Source organism: Oryx dammah, unplaced genomic scaffold (genome assembly GCF_014754425.2).
Source record: "Oryx dammah isolate SB20612 unplaced genomic scaffold, SCBI_Odam_1.1 HiC_scaffold_23, whole genome shotgun sequence".
Classification (NCBI taxonomy): domain Eukaryota; kingdom Metazoa; phylum Chordata; class Mammalia; order Artiodactyla; family Bovidae; genus Oryx; species Oryx dammah.
In genome coordinates this window covers 123,505,646-123,526,090 of record NW_024070207.1, presented here as the reverse complement: position 1 = coordinate 123,526,090, position 20,445 = coordinate 123,505,646, and the positions used below count along the sequence as shown (strand labels likewise).

The following is a 20,445-nucleotide window of genomic DNA, read 5'->3' as shown; positions in this document are numbered from 1 at the left end:
AAACAGTGGCAGGCTAAGTTGCTGCTGAGCAAGTGTGATAAAGTCTCAGACTCTTCACGATTCTTGACAACCACCATTCTTTAACTTTAGTTAACACACACTTGGGACTTCCCTGGTAGTCCAGTGACTAAGACTCCACACTCCTGATGCAGGGGGCCCAGGTTTGATCCCTGGTCAGGGAACTAGACCCCACAAGCCACAACTAAGTGTTCGTGTCTGCAACTAAAGATCCCACATGCCACAACAAAGACCCAGCATAGCCATATAAATAAATAATAAATACTTTTTTAAAAACTACATATACACATATAGTACTGACTCTGTATCAGGTGCTATTCTAAGTGGTAAATGAATAGCAATTCAATCTTTACAACAAACTTATAGGTATTATAATTATTGCTTGTATTTTATTTCCATTTTACAGGGGCAGTAACAGCAATCACACATGATTGAATAGTAGGATCATTTCCATAAAGTGATAAAGACTTTTCGTCCATATTTCTAAGCACTGAATAATCTTCTGTACTAAATGAAAACACATACACTGAAACCTCAGACCAGTGCAAAAGTTCTCTCATTGGTCTAAATCATAAAGCCCCAATCTTCAAAACGGGTGATACAGAACAATGCTGTGCAGAAATATTAAAACCATTCTTATCAGTGATGCATCTTGACATTTAGCAATCTGACAGGAAAAGTGGAGACTACTTCCTTAAAGACTTTCCAAGATCTTAAGTATTGCAAGTGGAAGCCCTCACTTCCTTGGAAAATGGTCACAATTCCAACAAACTGAGTAGTAATGACAGACGCATCCTCCCCAAAGTAGACCCTCAGTAGCAAGCTTTCCAAATGTTGGAGGTTACCTCTGCTTTACAAAGTTCAGCCTCTTGACAGTGGCTGGCTACAGAGTGCAAGAGGAAATGACCAACAGGGCTAGAAATCCAGACTCTCGCATGAATGTTTGCTGTGAACCAGCCCCACTTCCATTCATAGAAAATCATTAGAATTAGCTACATGACTACAGAATCCCCTTTTGGCTTATTTCAAATATACTTGGGAAAAGTCAACAAGCTAGATCTCCTTGGTGAATGATGATAAAGGTACGTAGCCTGAAAAATGAACATCAAAAACAATCTGAAGTGGAAGACGTGAACAGACATTGCACAAGAAATGCAAATAGTGCTGAAGTATATGCAAAGATGCTCAACATCACTCAGAAGAGAAATGTACACAGCATGACCTCTTTTCCAGTAGCAAATAGACAAAGATGCCCAAGGCAGACAACGCACTGTCCTGAGGAGGCCCTGAGGAAGCACACACATACCCTGACTAGGCAACTTCACTGACTGATCAAAATTAGAAACTGCCATGTAGCCTTTGACCCAGAAATTTCATTTCTAGGGATTTATAATACAGATACATCTGTCCCACACAAACTGATCAATGCACAAGGCTTTTCTGTATACACTGTTTTCATGGCAAAAGACTGCACACACTGGAATCTACAAAAATGGTACTGATGAGCCCATCTACAGGGCAGGAATAGAGACGCAGATGTAGAGAATGGATCTGTGGACACAGCATGGAAGGAGAAGGTGGGACCAACTAAGAGAGTGCCACCGACATATATACACTACCATGTGTGAAATAGCTGGCGGGAGGCTGCTGCCTAACACAGGAAACTGCTGCGCTGTGACAACCTGGAGGGGTGGGATGGCGGGAGGGTGGGGTGGGTAGGAAGGAGGCTCAAGTGGGAGGGGTTATATGTCTTCTTATGGCTGGTTCACACTACGGCACAGCAGAAACCAACACAGCGCTGTGAAACAATTGTGTGTGCATGTGTGTGAGTTCAGTCGTACCCGACTCTTTGCGACCCTGTGGATTGTAACCCACCAGGCTCCTCAGTCCATGTAATTTCCCAGGCAAGAATACTGGAGCAGGTTGCCATGTCCTCCTCCAGGGATCTTCCCACCTCAGGGATCGAACCCATGTCTCTTGCATCTCCTGCACAGGCAGGCGGGTTCTTTACTGCTAGTGCCACTTGAGAATTATACTCTGATCAAAAATAAATTTTAAGAACGACTGGACACAACCAATGTGACCAGTAGGGAAGAATGAAATAAATTATGATATGCTGTGCTATAGAACGTTATGCAGTTGTTGAAGTACACTGTTATGAAAACATCTCCAGGATAAATTACAAAGCAGAAAAGAAACAGGGTGCACATAGGCTATACAGAAGGCCACTGTTTCTGTAAGATGAGGGAAATATTTGTATCTGCCTGTGATAATAACAAAAAAATGCTGGGAGTGTACCATCCACACCTGGAAATGAGTATCATCATAGGAGCTGCAGAGTCTATTTCACATTTTAGGTACCTTAGAAGTGACAGTGTTTGTATACCAATTAGGGGTCCCAGAAATCTTCTGAAGAAGTTTTTCTTCAAGATGCTTGTATTCAAATTAGCTTAAGGACCAGCTGAGGAAAAGAATCCTCTGCATTTACTGTTTCAATCAACTTCTGAAGCACCCTGGGATCACAGTTAGGGCTTGTGCCTGTCCCAATTACTTTCATACTGTTTCTTTAAATGATCCATAGCTAATCAGCAATTTACCTGGTTAAAATTCAGTGGGTTTGGGAATGCTTTGAAGGGGACGCTCCCTTCTTCGGTTTTCTGCCTTCAGACACCGGATTTGCAAAGGAGCTAACAACAAAGGGATTTCATTAGAAAACAAGAGCAAATGGTCGATTTTTCAAGAGGAACCACGAATACATATTCTTGCGGGCTTCTGCCTGATTACATTTGTTAATAAGGAATGCCAAAACGTGCGCACCAAAAACCGTTCAAGGGCTTTTGGTAGCAAATTATACTTGTAAATTCGACGTCAATGGATCAGTGGAAGAACTCACACTCTTTGAAGATTTGAATTCATAAATGTATGAAAGAATTAAACGGTTCTTTCCCCTCGTGATACAAAGTATTAAATGGCAAGGGGGAAATGTGTTTGAAATCAACTGAGGAAATAATTCATTTCAAAAATTATTCAATAAAAATGTTAAATAGGAAAAATATGTCAGGCCAGTTTTGACTGGATGAAGAAAGCAGAAATATGCAATGGACAAACTTAAAGATGATGGGCTGAGAAGTACCCCATCAACCTCCCTGTCTTATTTAATTTTTTTGTTATTCAACTCTGGCACAGTAATCTGAACCATCCCCATAAGACAAAGAAAGGGAAACTACTTGGCCTCTTAGAGCCTTCAAGAGGGCAGTTGTGGCTCCCATCAAGGAGAAATTCATGTCTTTGAAGACTGCATCCTAGATTGTTTTGTTAATACATAAAATCCTCTCTCTTTAGCATGCAGGAGACTCATTTCAAAAGGAAAAGGCAAGTCAATGAGGATTAGTTTGGCTTCTTGGAGGTCAGAACTAAATACACAAGCGAATAAAATGATGCTGAAATAAACAAGAACATACAATTGCTCATCCACAGGAATGATGTAACGAATTCTGACATAATTTCCAAGCAGAAAAGCAAAACTAGGTCAAAGCACGTTGGCCTAACATAATAAGCATTTTTGCTCCCAGAATCTTACCATGTAGGCTGTGTCTGCAGGCATTAATGTCTTCTGTTATCAATGTTCGGGCTGTCACAAACTATTCACGTCTTATCACTCTTTGTTAGTTAAACCAAAACAATGTAGTTTACATGTGAACTATTCAATTCTGACAGCTTAAATGTTAGAAAGGGGAACTGTTCAAAATATTCAGAAAGTGTCTCTTCCAGGCTAAGAAGTATAAAGCAATAAATATTCATTACTGAATAGTCTACTATCATGTTTTTCTCTACTCAGAAAGCCATACTTACTTCTTTCTATCAATTATTACAACGTGGTTTCCTTCTTTAGCTCACAGCCATATGCAAAGGGCTGCCTCATCACTATTTCTTTAGAAATCTGCTTGAAACACTGACCAATGAAAAAAACCGAGTCACTTACCGAATAGACAATTTTTCTATTCCACTTTCCCTATAGGTTGACTGAAACAACGCACACTTTCTTCTCCCTTCTAATTGTTCCCATTTCACTTTCCTAAACTATTTCCACAAAGCTCAGCTGACTCATTTGTTAAAAAACACACACACACACACACAAGGACTCATCTCACTCCTTAAACTTTCTTCTTTGGAAACATAAACCTCCCAGTTGTTCCTCTCTGACATTTTCATATGTATCAAAAATCAGAGCCAAGACTATATAGACAAAATAGCACAAAATTAAATATAAAACTACTTGGGGGACTCTGGTGGTCCAGTGGTTAAGACTCTGCACTTCCAGTGTAGGGGGCACAGGTTTGATCCCTGGTCTAGGAACAAAGACCCCATGTGCCCTGTGGCATGGTCAAAAAAACCCCACAGAACAAGACTACTTGGATTTTTTTGATAGTATTTTCTCCTAAAAGTGATACAATCTTTGCTGATTCTTGACTCATTATAAACCATCAACCTATTAGCCAATTTGTTGGAACTTACTAGCACATTAAATTAGCACGTGATCCCTAAATATCCAAATTAGAAGGCATGTGGTACAGTCAATAGAGAATAAGATGGGGAATCTAGGAGACACCCGTTCTAAATGTAAACTTTGCTCCCTCATAGAACATAATGCATTCCTCTGTGCTAACACTTTACCCCACAAATGCTAAACTTTTAATCAGCATTTTTTGTCTGAATTCCTAACATATCTCCTACAGGAGACTTGATCCTGTGTAGACTTCTAATATTGGGTGATGTCTTTCATTTACATTTTGCCTTATCTGGCCATTCATCTAGCTACTGGGAACTCAGCAGGGCACTCAACGAATTCCATTTGTCAAACAGGTCTTTTTCTCCTAATTGTTTAGGAAAGATCACTTCAAAATACATATAACTGAAGGCACACTTCACAACTGGATAGATAACAGATAACACAGTCTACCATATGGACCCTTTGAAAATGTATTAGTCCTCTTGTCTCCATAAACCACTCAATCTCTCAGAAATTTCTATTTCATCATTTTAACCATAACTCTCAGATAGTCTATAACACCAGAAACAGTGAAAATGCTGTGTCCAGCATATGACTTGAGCTTCACTGCAGAAAATGTGGCTGCCATATGCATGAGATAAAGTGGAAGAATTCAGAGTCCTTCCAGAAATAGGCTCTCAGTTGCTGAGTCACCTCGGACATGCCACTCACCTGGCAAAATAAACCCACTGTACATGGACCAAAGGCTAAAACATCAGGTTTGGCTCAATGAGTGCAAGCAGCAGATTCCACCTTTGTTTTTAGGCTTTGAGTTGTTGGAGGACATGTCCCTTTCTTAATCACTTCTGTAGCCCCATAAGACAAGCTACCTTCCACACTCTGAGCTGTGGCCTCATGCAGAACACAACCGAGAGGACTAGGTGGTTAAGCAATGGCAAACTATTTTCATTTTTCTCTAGCAGCAGTCTATTCAGTTCATGCTGTTCCCCCAACCTTTCTAATGCCCTTTCTTTCTCATACTCTGTTGATCTTAAAGAGCATTTTCCATTTTCTTTCCTGTCAAAATTCATCCAGGATGCACCTGAAAAATATTTATTATTTTTGAAATTTTATTTTTTATTGAAGTATAGTTGATTTACAATGTTGTGTTATTATCAGCTGTACAGCCAAATGAATCATACACACACACACGTATCACTATTTTTTTTGAGGTAATGCTCAAAATCCTTCAAGCTAGGCTTCAGCAGTGCATGAACCAAGAACTTCCAGATGTACAAGCTGGATTTAGAAAAGGCAGAGGAACCAGAAATCAAATTGCTAACATCCGTTGGATCATAGAAAAAGCAAGGGAATTCCAGAAAAAATCTACATCTGCTACACTGACTAAAGCCTTTGACTGTGTGGATCACAGCAAACTGTGGAAAATTCTTTAAGAGATGGGAATACCAGACCACCTTACTTGCCTCCTGAGAAATCTGTATGCAGGTCAAGAAGCAACAGTTAGAACAGGACGTGGAACAACACACTGGTTCAAAACTGGGAAAGGAGTCTGTCAAGGCTGTATACTGTCACCCTACTTATTTAACTTATATGCAGAGTACATCGTGTGAAATGCTGGGCTGGATAAAGCACAAGCTAAAATCAAGATTGCCTGAAGAAATATCAATAACCTCAGATATGCAGATGACACCACTCTGATAGGAGAAAGCAAAGAGGAACTAAAGAGCTTCTTGATGTGAGTGAGAGGGGAGAGTGAAAAAGCCAGCTTAACACTCAACATTTAAAAAAATAAGATCATGGCATCTGGTCCCATCACTTCACAGCAAATAGATGGGGAAACAGTGGAAACAGTGACAAAGTTTATTTTCTTGGGCTCCAAAATCACTGCAGATGGTGACTGCAGCTATGAAATTAAAAAGACACTTGCTCCCAGGAAGAAAAGCTATAATGAACCTAGAAAGCATATTAAAAAGCAGAGACATCACTTTGCCAACAAAGGTCCATATAGTTCAAGCTATGGTTTTTCCAGTAGTCATGTATGGATATAAGAGTTGGACCATAGAAGGTTGAGTTTCAGAAAATTGATGCTTTCAAATTGTGGTGCTGGAGAAGATTCTTGAATGTCCCTTGGACTGCAAGGAGATCAAACCAGTCAATCCTAAAGGAAATCAATCCTGAATGTTCATTGAAGGGACTCAGCTGAAACTGAAGCTCCACTACTTTGCCCACCTGATGCGAAGAGCTGACTCACTGGAAAAGATTCTGATGCTGGGAAAGATTGAAGGCAGGAGGAGAAGGGGACGACAGAGGATGAGATGGTTGGACGGCATCACCGACTCGATGAATATGAGTTTGAGCAAACTCCAGGAAATGGTGAAAGACAGGGAAGCCTGGTATGCTGCAGTCTATGGGGTCACAAGGAGTCAGACATGCCTCAGTGACTAAACAACTATCTTTTTTTTCAGATTCTTTTCCCTTATAGGTTATTACAAAATATTGAGTATAGTTCCCTGTGCTATACAGTAGGGCCTTGCTGATTATCTATTTTATATATAGTAATGTGTATACAGTCATTCCAAACTCCTAATTCATCCCCTCCTTTTCTCTTTTGTAACTAACTGTAAGTTTGTTTCCTATGTCTGTGGGCCTATTTCGGCTTTGTATATAATTTCTTTTTTTTTTAATATTCCACAATGTAAGCAATATCATGATGTTTCTTTCTCTGTCTGGCTGACTTCATTTAATAGGACAATCCCTAGGTTCATCCATGTTGCTGCAAATGGCAAAAAATATTTATGGATTCTTATTGTAAGTCAGGCACTGTGCTTGGACTTGAGCTTTCAAGGTAATGAACAACTTACTGACCAGAGATGTATGAATACAGCTATTGTTACCCAAACGTTATTGACTTGAGATGTTTCAACATTCACTTACAAAACAAATCACCAGCTACAGGCATTAGCTTCTGCAAAACATCTCCTGGTCAATAATGTGTTAACAGGTATTTTAACTCATGCTCTTGACTAACTCAGTCCCAAGATAGGCAGACAAAGGAATAACTGGAAAAAAATACACCATTTCCAATACTTGTGTGGATAAGAGGAAGTTGCAGCTATATCTTTGCATTTACTCTGATCCAAGTAGACAGTGCTCAGCGTACAAAGCTTGTTCTTACAAACAACAAACCCACAAATGACATCATTCCCCTCACTTGGCCCCCTAGGTGTCACTCACAAAGACCCCAGGGAGTCCAGAAATTCAGGCAGGATGCTGAGAAAAGAACTAGTGAAGAGGTCTGACCATGGGCACACACGCCAGCAAGTCCTGTCTGCCCAGACAGGACTAACTTACAGTTAGTTACAAAAGGCATGACCCTGTCCACAAATATTGTCCCTGAAAGGGCATTTGTGATTTCTGCAGCTCCAGGCTCTAGTGCCTGCTATGTCCGCAATTAAAGATTTGTCCAGAAAAAAAAAAAAAAGGATTCATCCTGGGGGTTAAAGGGCAAAGAGTCATGAGCTTTAGCACATTCACATCGTTTTTCTCCCAACATCTGGTCAAGACCATTGTCTAGAGGAAACAAGAGTGTGGTTTGGAGGTGGGGGAGGGGAGGGAGGGAAGATGAAGCAATGATGGAAGCTCGGTTGATTGGGTTTTAGGATATGTCTGGGAGAGATATCCCAGTGCGACCCAGAGGATACTAGAAACGTAGAAAAAGGTGAAAACTAGTACAAACTTTACCTACCTCAGGTATTTTAAGACTGGCCTATTACCGAAAGCATACAACCCTTTCTCTATGTTCCATCCTGTACAACGTGGAGGCATGCCCTCAAAATGCAGAACTTCATGTCATTAATCAGACTGGTTATTTTTTAAAATATTATTTTAGTCCCAATTAGGCACCATTTCTCACTGGAAAGTGTTCTGGGTTTCAAACAACAAACTCTGAGAACATCATGCATTCCTAGATTTGGGGGACCACCACCTATGAGTTATTTTTCCCTATTGAGAAAAATGAATTAAATGACTGTACTAGTTAGCATACATTTATTTAAACTAGAAATTCATACATTCCCACAAATGGATATGTGGGTAAAAATTAAATCTCACAATTACAAATCCTTTCTCAAGCTTTCTCAGTTCAGTAAAGTTTTGGCTACCACCAATTTATTAAGTGAATTCTTAATCATATATAGTTATTAATGAGCAGGCATTTTACCCATGCATAACTTACACTGTGCTATTGGTATAATACCGTAGACATAAAATTAAAAGTTCTTTCAGTGCAGGGCCTGTATCAACATCATGTCTGCAACCCAAAAGTGGCCTGGCATAAAGTAATCGTTTATTGTTGTTGTTGTTGTTGTTTAGTCACTAAGTTGTATCTGACTGTTTCTCGACCCCATGGACTATAGCCCACCAGGCTCCTGTGTCCATAGGATTTTCTGGGCAAGAATACTGGAGTGGTTTGCCATGTCCTCCTCCAGGGGATCTTTCCGACCCAGGGATGGAACCCAAGTCTCCTGCGTTGGTGGATTCTTTACCGCTGAGTCTCCAGGGAATCAGGGTAGTTTTACTGAATGAACTATGAATATACTAATTCTGTAAGTACTCAGTAAATGTCTTTGAATAATATAAGAAATGAAGGCGAATCTGTATATTATTTCTCCTTTTTGTACTATTTCGTCATAAATAGTGGAGAAGGAAATGGCAACCCACTCCAGGATTCTTGTCTGGGAAATCCCATGGACAGAGGAGCCTGGTGGGCTACAGTCCATGGGGTGGCAAAAGAGTCGAAGACAACTTAGCAATTAAACAACATCATAAATATTTGACTACATATAAAAATCTACTGCTAATGATCAGCACCTCTTCCTTTTTGTTGTTGTTGCTCTTCTTACCGAGAACTTCTCTTTTATAGCACAAAGCACGTAAGTTATTAAGGTTTTGTGGTTTTTCTTTGTTTTACAGCCAAGTCCTCCCTTAGCATTATTTGTTTTTCCCGTGCCTCAAATTTTCTGACCTCTTTAACATCACATGACCTTCCGTAGGCATTAACTTTCCTGCTCATGTCAATGAAATATCTTTCCCTGGAGGGAAGAAAGTTCATGTGGATCTGGAAGAATCCCTAATATTTTGTCCTTCCATTTAAAGGAATTTCTATGCCACTTCATAAAACAAGGGAAACAATCTTCTACAACAAAACCTCGGGGATGGATTTCATGTGAAATAAAAGGAGTTGATAATGAGCCAAAAAGCACTGTGTTGATAAACTGTCCTGTATCTTAATGGAGATTAGATTCCTATTTGACCTGGCTTTTGGAGCCCTTTCTTTAATCATGGTGTATTTGATATTCTCTTCCTTGAATGAACTCAGTTTCATCTGTGGCTTTGGTCACAAGATTAAAGAATCGCTAACTAACTGTTCCAAAAAAGCTGAACAATTCTCTGACTGATCCCAGATCCCAGCAGCGGTGTCCAGCGCCTGGCCTTCCACCATAGACACTTCAAGCCTGACCTCTGCAGGTGGATAACTGAAATGCACACTGCCCAATCAGCTTTGGGTATTTCTTTTTAAAATTCCACCAAGCTCTGAAAATTCATACTATGTACAAGAGGAAAACTGATATAATACTTTGGACTTCCCTTTCATGTTATTAGTACCTTTTTGAAAGTAGCAACCACTTGATAAAAAAGTATTTACGTCGGCAACATACGCTGGTTGCAGTTAGCCAGTCATTCTTTTTGCCTATTGAGAAAAATCTAAATGGTTTAGATGAACTGTGATCCCTAAATCACGCAGGTTTAAAAAAATGCCCGGATCGGTCCCACCTTTTTCAAATCAAACAAATTACTCTTTGTCCAGTGACCAAATCCCCCTCTTTCACCAATGCACAGCCCAGGTTGCCATGGCTACCTTGAATGTCTATTTACCACACAAGGGATCAAAGCCAGGAGACATCCACATACACACTTAGCCTTAAAACTTGCTGGAATGTCTGAGGATAACATGCAAGTATCAATTAAAGGATTTGCTCACAGCCTATGCGGTCCCTAGTCAAGCAAACTACAAGCATAGGTCCTAACGAATGGCAAGGAAAAGCCAACTCGAGAAAACTATTTCAACACGACCACTAAAGATCTTTAATCTGACAACAAGCCACAATTATAAAATTCCCTGCCAAGGAGAGATAGTAGGGAATAAATGAAAATTCTAAGGTGTGTTGAAGATACTGGACCTCCAAACCATGTGCAAAAACTTAAGTACCCTACAGTATCTGGTGATAGAAACTTAAGTACCCTACAGTATCTGGTGATAGGACCATGTCTCAGATACAGACTTTAAATTCTGGTTAGTTTCAGTATCTGTTTAGGTGATGCCATAAAAACTGCCTGATCTCAATGTTGGGACAAATGATAACAGAAATGCCTTTTACACTTTTATAGACTTGACTTTCAAATGAAGAAAACCATAAAACATACTTGGGACAATATATGCTGGTTATAGAATAAGAAAAGGGAAGCTGTAAGAGAGTTGCCTTTAATCCCTCCACTCACTGGCCATTCTGAGCCTGTGCAAGCTGTCTGTCTTTCCAGCTGGGTAGCATTCATCTCAGGCTTGTACCTACTTTGCCTTGTATCTCTCTACTTCACCTTTCTCTGCCTTCACCTCACCATTTTTTTCAATGAGGATCAAACTGCCATCTCATTCTCTCCTGGGGATATGGCAGAGAATAAATAGATCGTGTTTGTAAAGGACTCTCTAATCCTCAAAGGAAAGACTAATACAAAGACATTCTTTATTAAACCAGATGTCCTTGGGCATTTTAATTCGAATTTGAAGAATGCAAAACTGATCAAACTGAGTCACAACTTCCTTGTAATAGCACTATCCCAGCCATCAAGAATTTAGCAGCTGCTTAAAGCGCTGGTTAATACCTCATTCTTTCCCTTCATGCTACAGGCAACTGCAATGATTTCAGGCCATCAGAAATAGAGTGAGCACCCTCTTTTCTTGGAGTGTTTCCTAAAATCATCACGTATTAAAGACCCAAAATACATCTGGTAGGCAATGTTGTCTGAAGAACCTGATTTTTTCCCCCTAGCTCGAGAGACAATTATTTGGTCTTCTCATTTGCAGGGACAATGGGTGCTTGAACAGGTGGCCGTGCCTTTCTTTTTGCCTGGGAACACAGCAAACTCCTGCTCAAGGAAATTTCAGAAGTTTCCCATTTATGATCAGTGGGCAGAGAAAGGTTGGCACACGCTTTAAAATGACTTCCTGATATAGGCAAATCAGGTTCACCCTTTTCTTTTGGCCCAACTCAGCGTGACCTTAGGACTCCTCAAAGAACACTATCCCTCTGCACCAGTTCTTCTTCCTCCTACCTGGCAGAAGGCAAAACCTCTCTGAATCTCATGGCCAGTCAGGCAGCTTTCTAATTCTGCTGGCCATTTATGGCTAACCGCTGTGGCTAGTCAGGGGCGGTCTCTTGGCTGCCACGCCATTGTTCAGAGTATGTGCAGCCCTGGGGATGGATCACTCCTCAGGGAAGAGATTGGATTTCATTGCTGAGCTGGTGACACATGGATCTCTTTGATAGTTAACCCTGCAAGCCCAGCTGGAGCTGCCGGGCTGAGATGACAAAGTCATGGGTGGGTGCGAGTCACCCCTACCTGGACGAGTTTCCCCCGAAAAGAAACTCATATCAAGTTGGGCTTAATCCAAGCCAGTAACTCCACCATCTCATTCCCCTCCACATTCCTGTTGCAGAACAATGTGTCAGATTCCCGAGTCGCTGGAACTGCCTAGATTCTTCCAAAGAGCCCTGACTCTACACCCCCCACTTCTCTCCCTGTCTGTCATCCCACCCCTAGTCCACCCTCTTTTCAAGTACCAAACAAGCCAAAAAACTACTGGACATACAGTTATGGGGTGAAAAGCTGCTCATTCATTAAATGACTGAGTTACTCCATGTGTACCCTTAGAACTTCATGACTGGGCTGAAGTCCAATTTATGCGAATGCCACAAGGAGCAAGGCATGGGAAAACCTGTGCCAAGCTTCGGACAGCACGCCTCTGGCATCCACAGGGAGTGCCTCCATTCCAGAGGAATTGTGTGGGAACAGGGATTCTGAAAAGTGAGCTCAGATACCAAGAGGACAGGTGGCTCTGCAACGGATCAAATGACTTCTTTGTTCCAGACCAGGACCTTTGTCAAAAATGTTTTGTGTTCCTTTTTCCTTTGGCTAAATCCTTTGCATTTAGGCTTCTTGCTTCCTTCCCTCATCCTATCAGGACTGCTCAACAGAAAAAGAAGGGGGGTCAAACTGTGAGTTTGCAGAACTTGAAACTGCTCAACAGCCCCAGTCTCCAGGAAGAGGAAGAGCAATTCACTGGAAACACACAAGTGTTTGCGAGTGTAAGCCTACTTTTCTGCACTCACTGCCACTTGCCAAGCAAGCACACTTGCTTAGTGAGCAGGCAAGGAGGCAAGAAGGCAGAGGGTCTTTTCGAAAGCGGATCGTACAGAGGGGGCTCTGCTTCACTGCCCTAGACTACAGGAAAGGGAAAGTTCTAACCCCCTCGCTCCAGCCCCAAAACAGAAAGTTTGCTCCTTATGCAACTCGCTTACCCCAAAGCGCACAGGGTGGGGAATGCCCAACCCACTTAGAAGAAAGTGCAGTTTTCCTGGTGGTAACATGGATGCTAACTTTTCCCACCCACATTTACTTAGAGCTGGCAAAGTCAATATCACTCCTCTTGGAGTTTTCTGCCCTTGCCAGCCTACTACATGTTTTTCCAGTTTCTCTGCCCCTTATATGAGCACGGATCTTGATACTGAAATATTGACATAAGATTTTTCTATAACTTTGGTTGTTATAAATCACACCCTTTTCTTGGCTTTGTACACTCACTTTTTGCTTTTCTTACAGGCAGAGCTATAAACCTCGACTTAGGCTGATAAGAAATTTTATCATCATGCCCCGTGGCCACGGAAGAAGCTGCTGATTTAGAATTCTTTTCAAAGACTCCTGGAAGTAATCCCCGAGCCCTTTCTCGGCTCGCTACTCTCAGGGCTGTCCTCTCCTGTCCAGAAGCAATAACAGTTTCAAAACTGCTAGAACAGAAAAACACAATTTTCCTGGAAGGGCTGTCTGCTTCATTTCGGGCTGGTGCCACCTTCGCAGCCATAAACACAGTAAGTGCTCAGAATGGGAAGCCCAAACGAGATAAGAGGCCCCCTTCAATTCTTTTTCAGAATATTCCGTTGTCTTTATTCTCACCCAAAGCACAGGAAAGAGCCTCAGAGCTTCAGATAGATCCCGAACAATACCTTCCAGCCACCGCAAACTGGAAGTGATTTACATGTTCTACGAACCGCGTTTAAGCCTTTTACAATGACTGCCTGACATCGCCAATCTCCTTTAGAGGCAGAAGTGGGGGGAACCTCAGGAGATCTGCTTCATGGGTTACTTTAGGAAAAGGCAGCCCCGTTCTTCCGCCAAATTGAACCATTCGGCCAGGCATCTGCTCATCCGGCCAGCCCTCCGGAGTCACATCCCAGGGGTCCCACGCTGCGCCCTCCCTCTCCTCCCGCCCCTGCAGCCCCCGGAGCTCACCTGCCTCATGTTTAGAGTTCCATCACCCATCCAGCAAGGAGCGAGCCGCCTGGAAGCCCACGCCGCGGTCTTCCGAGGTGAAACACCAAAGCCAGCAGAAGCCCGCAAGACAAAAGCAACTCAGCGAGTTCGCCAGGCAGCTGAGAACACGTTTTCTTCCCCTTTTTCCTTTGATCTGTTGCTACACGCACTCTGCCCAAGACAACGTCAAGTTTCTCAAGCTTCGCTTTCCAGCCTATGAAAAGTCGGGCGCAGGGAAGCGGGGACCGCCTGGCTCTTATTTCAAATTGGGTCTCAGAGACGTCGTAGGTGGCTGGCGGGGGCCCCGGAGGAGCCTCGCCAATCAGGAGAAGGGGGTGGGCCCTGGGAACCGGAGGGGCTGCCTCCGCGAGGATTAGAGAGCTTTCAGGATTTCAATGACTGGAAGCAGCTGGAAACAGCCTCCCCAGCTCCCGGAGTAAAAGATGCGTTCTATTCTTATCTCACAGCTCCGGCTCGCCTCAAAGCTTAACTAGCTTAAGGCCTGGCCTTTTAAGAGCTCCCTAAAAGCACGCAAGCATTTGAGAGAGACAAAACGACTGTAAGCAGAAAAGTGCCACACGCAGGACCCAGGCGGATTTCGAAAAGGGTATCTCGCACCGAACACTGGGGAGGGAACCTAATTGTTACTCAGAACACCTGAACCGAAACCAGCACTCGGGGTGGGGGGTGGGGTGGATGTCATCCACCTCGCTTCCATACTGATGAACTTTGCATCTAAGAGACAGATCTTAATGGGAACCGGCACGCAAGTCTGCTGAAACATGGGAAATGAACAAGAATCTTTACCCAATAAGGGCCCAAGGCACAATTTTAAATAAAACTGTTATTAGAAAAATAGGCACTGAGGTTTGGTTAAGAAGAAAAAACAAAATTAAAGACTTGTGTCTAAGTTCACCCTGGTGAACTTACTCAAAGAGACAAGCTGGACAGGATCTCAGTAAGAGAGCTGGTCTTACACACTTAAACCTTGAAGTTTTAAGTTTGTAATTTAAACTTAAATTCTTTGAAAAAGAATTTCCAAAGTTTGCTTTCTGTATTTTCTATAAACAGGAACGCTTTTCAATTCCTAAGCAATATGGTCTCAAGGTCACTGTTTTTTGGATGGAAAAAAAAAAAATAACCAGCACAAGCTGAGCAAAGCTTTTTCCCAAAGAAGTAGCAAAAATTTTGTGAGAATAATTCAATAAAGAAAAAAAATTTGGTATCAGAGGGGAGAAAAAAAAAACAAACCTTAGCAAATCAATGAATGAGCAGCTTCCAGCGTATCATCTGTATGGATTCAGTAGATGTCAGCTCTGCCCAGTTCAGTTCAGTTCAGTTCAGTCGCTCAGTCGTGTCCGACTCTTTGCGACCCCATGAATCACAGCACACGAGGCCTCCCTGTCCATCACCATCTCCCGGAGTTCACTCAAGACTCACGTCCATCGAGTCCGTGATGCCATCCAGCCATCTCATCCTCGGTCGTCCCCTTCTCCTCCTGTTCCCAATCTCTCCCTGCATCAGAGTCTTTTCCAATGAGTCAACTCCTTGCATGAGGTGTCCAAAGTACTGGAGCTTCAGCTTTAGCATCATAACTTCCAAAGAAATCCCAGGGTTGATATCCTTCAGAATGGACTGGTTGGATCTCCTTGCAGTCCAAGGGACTCTCAAGAGTCTTCTCCAACACCACAGTTCAAAAGCATCAATTCTTTGGCGCTCAGCCTTCTTCACAGTCCAGCTCTCACATCCATACACGACTACTGGAAAAACCATAGCCTTGACTAGATGGACCTTAGTCAGCAAAGTAATGTCTCTGCTTTTGAATATACTATCTAGGTTGGTCATAACTTTTCTTCCAAGGAGTAAGTGTCTTTTAATTTCATGGCTGCAGTCACCATCTGCAGTGGTTTTGGAGCCCCAAAAAATAAAGTCTGACACTGTTTCCACTGTTTCCCCATCTATTTCCCATGAAGTGATGGGACCAGATGCCATGATCTTCGTTTTCTGAATGTTGAGCTTTAAGCCAACTTTTTCACTCTCCTCTTTCACTTTCATCAAAAGGCTTTTTAGCTCCTCTTCACTTTCTGCCATAAGGGTGGTGTCATCTGCATAGCTGACGTTATTGATATTTCTCCCAGCAATCTTGATTCCAGCTTGTGTTTCTTCCAGTCCAGCATTTCTCAGCTCTGCCCAGTTCCAAGAAAACTTGGCGGCCCCATATCTGGACATGGAGGTCCATAACCCCATTCCAGCCCCCCACCTTAGCAAGGTAAGGAACCACCCAGTGATACAACCAGACTTCAGTCCTCTTCATGTATTTACTACAGGGCCTAGACCAGGGTTTCTGAGCCTCAACCCTATTGACATTTGGGGTCAGATCATTCTCCATTGGGGGGGCGCTGTGCTGTGTACTGGGGGATGTCCAGCAATGTCTCTAGCCTCAGGCCACCAGATACAAGGAACCCTTCCACAGTCATGACAATCAGTAATGTCTCCAGACAACACCAAGGGAGAAATCATGCCCAATGGAGAATCACTGATGGACTGCCTTTGAAATACTCATTTTCAAAAACAAAACAAAACAAAAATACTGGTTCTCCAACTTAACTGTCCAAGGAAACTTCTGGGGACATTGTGAAAAATGCCAGTCCTGGGCCTGTGACTCCAAGGGAATTTGATCAATAGGTTTGAGGAGAAGCCTGGGAATCTGCATTTTATTCCAGTGCAGAGGGGTCTGATTCACTTCAAAAAAATACTGTACCTGTTCCTGCCCTAGGTATACCCTGAGCCCCAGGACACAGGAAATTACCCAGGGCTGCTGCCTTGAAATATCACCAGAGTGAAGTCCCAAGGCATATCTATTTATCACCTTCAACAGAAGCTTCTCACGATTGCATTTGCCTTCTGCTGTCATCACCTCTGAGGAAAATATGAGTTTGGATTTCCGCTCACAGGCTCTGTGCCCTGTCAAAGTTTCATCCATCTTTCCTCTCCTTTGGCCCATTCCTACTGCATCCTACAAGGTCAGAATGTCACCACTATTTTGTGGCTTCCCCAAATGTCCCAAGACAAAGTAATCCCTTCTCTTCACTCTGTAGTTTATAGACACTCAGTGGTGTGCTGGTAAATGTTTAACAACCAGCTCTTTAAAAAAAAAAAAAAAAAGGCAAGATTTGTCATCATTGTTGTTGTTTACTTGCTCAGTGTGTCCGGCTCTTTGCAACCCCATGGACTGTAGCCGAGCAGGCTCCTCTGTCCATGGGATACTCCAGGCAAGAATAGTGGAATGGGTTGCCATTTCCTTCTCTAGGGATCTTCCCAACCCAGGGATCGAACCCATGTCTCCTTCCTTGCAGGCATATTCTTTACCGTCTGAGCCATGGAACAGAGTAAGCCAGGAACAGGCTTATACCCAGATTTTTTTTTCTTTAAAATCCTGAAGTCATGGTACACATATGTCATGATCTAACATTTAGCTTTGAAAGGAGATGGCCTATATTTTCACAAGTTAGAGTTTATAATTATGTTGCATTTTTACTCTATGGGACAGCACCATTTTTCACCTTGTCTGAATCCTTTGCCAATTTTCATAGTGTAAATATTCCCTCCTTTTCCACAGTAAGAACCCTAAACACAGAGGTACACTGAGCCAGGAGATGGTAAGCACCAGCTTGAGCAAACCATGCTACATCTCTGCTGTTTTACTTCCATGTGGCACTGTAATCATATCTTCTTCAGTCTGTCTCTTCTAGCAAACTAGAGAACTCTCAAGAGCAAGAATGATGTCCTATTCATCTTTGTAACCCCAGATACTTTCACTGTACCGATGCAGGAGGAAGTCAACAAACAAAACGTGTGTGGAAAGGGAATGAAACGCTTTCCTGAGCTATGGACATCAACGGGACTGCAGCCGCTGCCACATTACTAAAGGGAAAAGAATCTCTTGACAAATTACACTATTACAGTTACCTTTTTTTTTACCATAATTCAAAATCTGTCCTGCACTTATGAAAACAATAAGCATAATATCATCTTTTTTATCTATTTTTTGGTCATACCATGTGGCTTGTGGTACCTTCTTCCCTCTCCAGGGATTGAACTTGCGGCCATGGCAGTGAAAGCACTGAGTCCTAACCACTGGACTACCAGGGAAGTCCCCATAATACCATCTTTATTCTAATACTCCCATGTCCAACCAAAGTCAGAGTGCAAGAGAAGAGATGAGCCTCCTAAAACAGAATCTTAGCTTCATGGACATATTTGTGAGACAGTCTATTTTCTACATTTTTATATGAAGCCATCACACACTTCTGCATCTACATAAAAAACATCAGCTCTAGATGACAAGGTCTCTGGGAGAAATGTGTACGATAATCTCTGGGAGATATATGAAAGGGCGGTTTCAACAGAGACTCAGACACAGAGAACCAACTTAGGGACACAGTGGCGGGGGGTGTGGGGGAGGAATTGCAAGAGTAGCATTGAAATATATACATGAACATATGTGAAACAGACAGCTGATGGGAAGTTACTGTATAACACAGGGAGCTCAACCCAGGGCTCTGTGACAACCTAGTGGGGTCGGATGGGATGGGAGGGGGGAAGGAGGTTCAAGAGGGATGGGACATATGTATACCTATGGCTGATTCATGGTGATATATGGCAGAAACCAAGACTACACTGTAAAGCAATTAAAAACAAAAACAAAAAAAAAAAGGGCACTTCCACCAGTAAGAGATACCATGATGGGTTGCTAGTTCTCTCTTCCATCTTCTCATTATGCAGAAAAACAGGAATGCCTACAGGGGTGTTATTAACAAACACTTCTTGTGAGTATCTACTATGAGCCAAGCATTTTGCCAAGCACTTTACAAATACGCACCATTTCATCTGCACCAAAATATAAGAACAGACAAGATCGTTGAGGCAAAGTTAAAAACCCAAAGGTCTGATCATGACCAATCGCTACAGCAATTAAACTTAAGTGTTTGAAGTGAGAATTACTTTGCTTTTTTAAAAAAGTTTTTTTTTTAATTTCTTTTTTATGTTTTGCCCACATGGCACAGCATGAGAAATCTTAGTTCCCCGACCAGGGATCAAGCCTGCACCCCATGCATTAGAAGCACAGAGTCTTAACCACTGGACCACCAGGGAAGTACCTACCCTGCTTTGTGTTATAAAATATGCTATTTCCAGAAATCATCCCTAAAAATCTTAAGAAAAGGGAACAATGTAAATAAATGAAGTCTATTTTTTCATTTACCAATAAACAGACATCTTCAACATTTCAAATCCAATAAACGGCACTTTAGGGGTCATCCATTAAGTCAGCATTAGATCCACATACTGGAAACAGCATAAGCAAGTAAATTGGAGCAAAGAAAGAAACGTGCTTCACTAAAGGTTCGGATGTTCTGTTCTTGGTCTGTGATTAACAGCATTTACAAACATCAGCTGAAGGGATGAGGTAGTCTTAGCAGATCTTTCTTAAGACAGCAGCCGAGGTGGTAATCCTGTGTAGTTTAGTGCAGGTTTGGTCATATAAACAGAACTCTACAGCAAACATAACATGGATTCCTGGGTCAGTGATCCTGGAAAGGCACTACTAGACATGGATGGACACTGGGGTGGCACCCGAGAGGACAATCAGCAGTAATGGTGCCACCTCTTTCAGTGTTCTGTTAGGCAAAAGGATATGGGAATATGCATATGTAAAAAATGGTTGACTATTTTATTGAAATATGTATCAGGACACATCAAAAGTCAATGAAAACCAAGCTGAAGGTGCCTAATTCAGCCACCTGAGAAATGCCTGGTGCAAGGGCACAGTCTTGAGGGCCTATGGAAAGCCTTCATTCTCCCTCAGAAGTTCCAGAAATCCAGTTGTATGCTTATGGTGGCCATGAAAAAGTTGAGGTGATTAGTGAAGGCGGTTTACATGGACAGTGACACGAGTCCCTACTTAGAAAAAGAAATTAAAAGTAAGAAAAGAAAACCCCACCTATAGTTCTAGGATGTCATAAAAAAGAAACAAGTTGCTACTCACTGAGTACAAGTATTCATTAAGCTAGTTTCTGTCACGTGATTAACGAGAGCAACGTGACATACCACAAGCATGGGTTCACTTCAGTTCAGTCGCTCATTCGTGTCCGACTCTTTGCAACCCCATTAATCACAGCACTCCAGGCCTCCCTGTCCATCACCAACTCCTGGAGTTTACTCAAACTCACACCCATCGAATCAGTGATGAAATCCAGCCATCTCATCCTCTG

The 20,445-nt window shown here is 42.2% G+C and overlaps 1 protein-coding gene across 1 annotated transcript in view; it reads right to left on the bottom strand.

Annotated features, from left to right (window-relative positions):
* MID1 (midline 1) overlaps positions 1-14,449 on the bottom strand; it is a 197,368-nt gene extending 182,919 nt beyond the window's left edge. The window contains exon 1 of the mRNA XM_040266480.1: positions 14,153-14,449. The gene's annotated coding sequence lies outside the window, so the exon portion shown is untranslated. The remainder of the gene's footprint in view (positions 1-14,152) is intronic.
* Between the last annotated feature and the right edge of the window lie 5,996 nt (positions 14,450-20,445).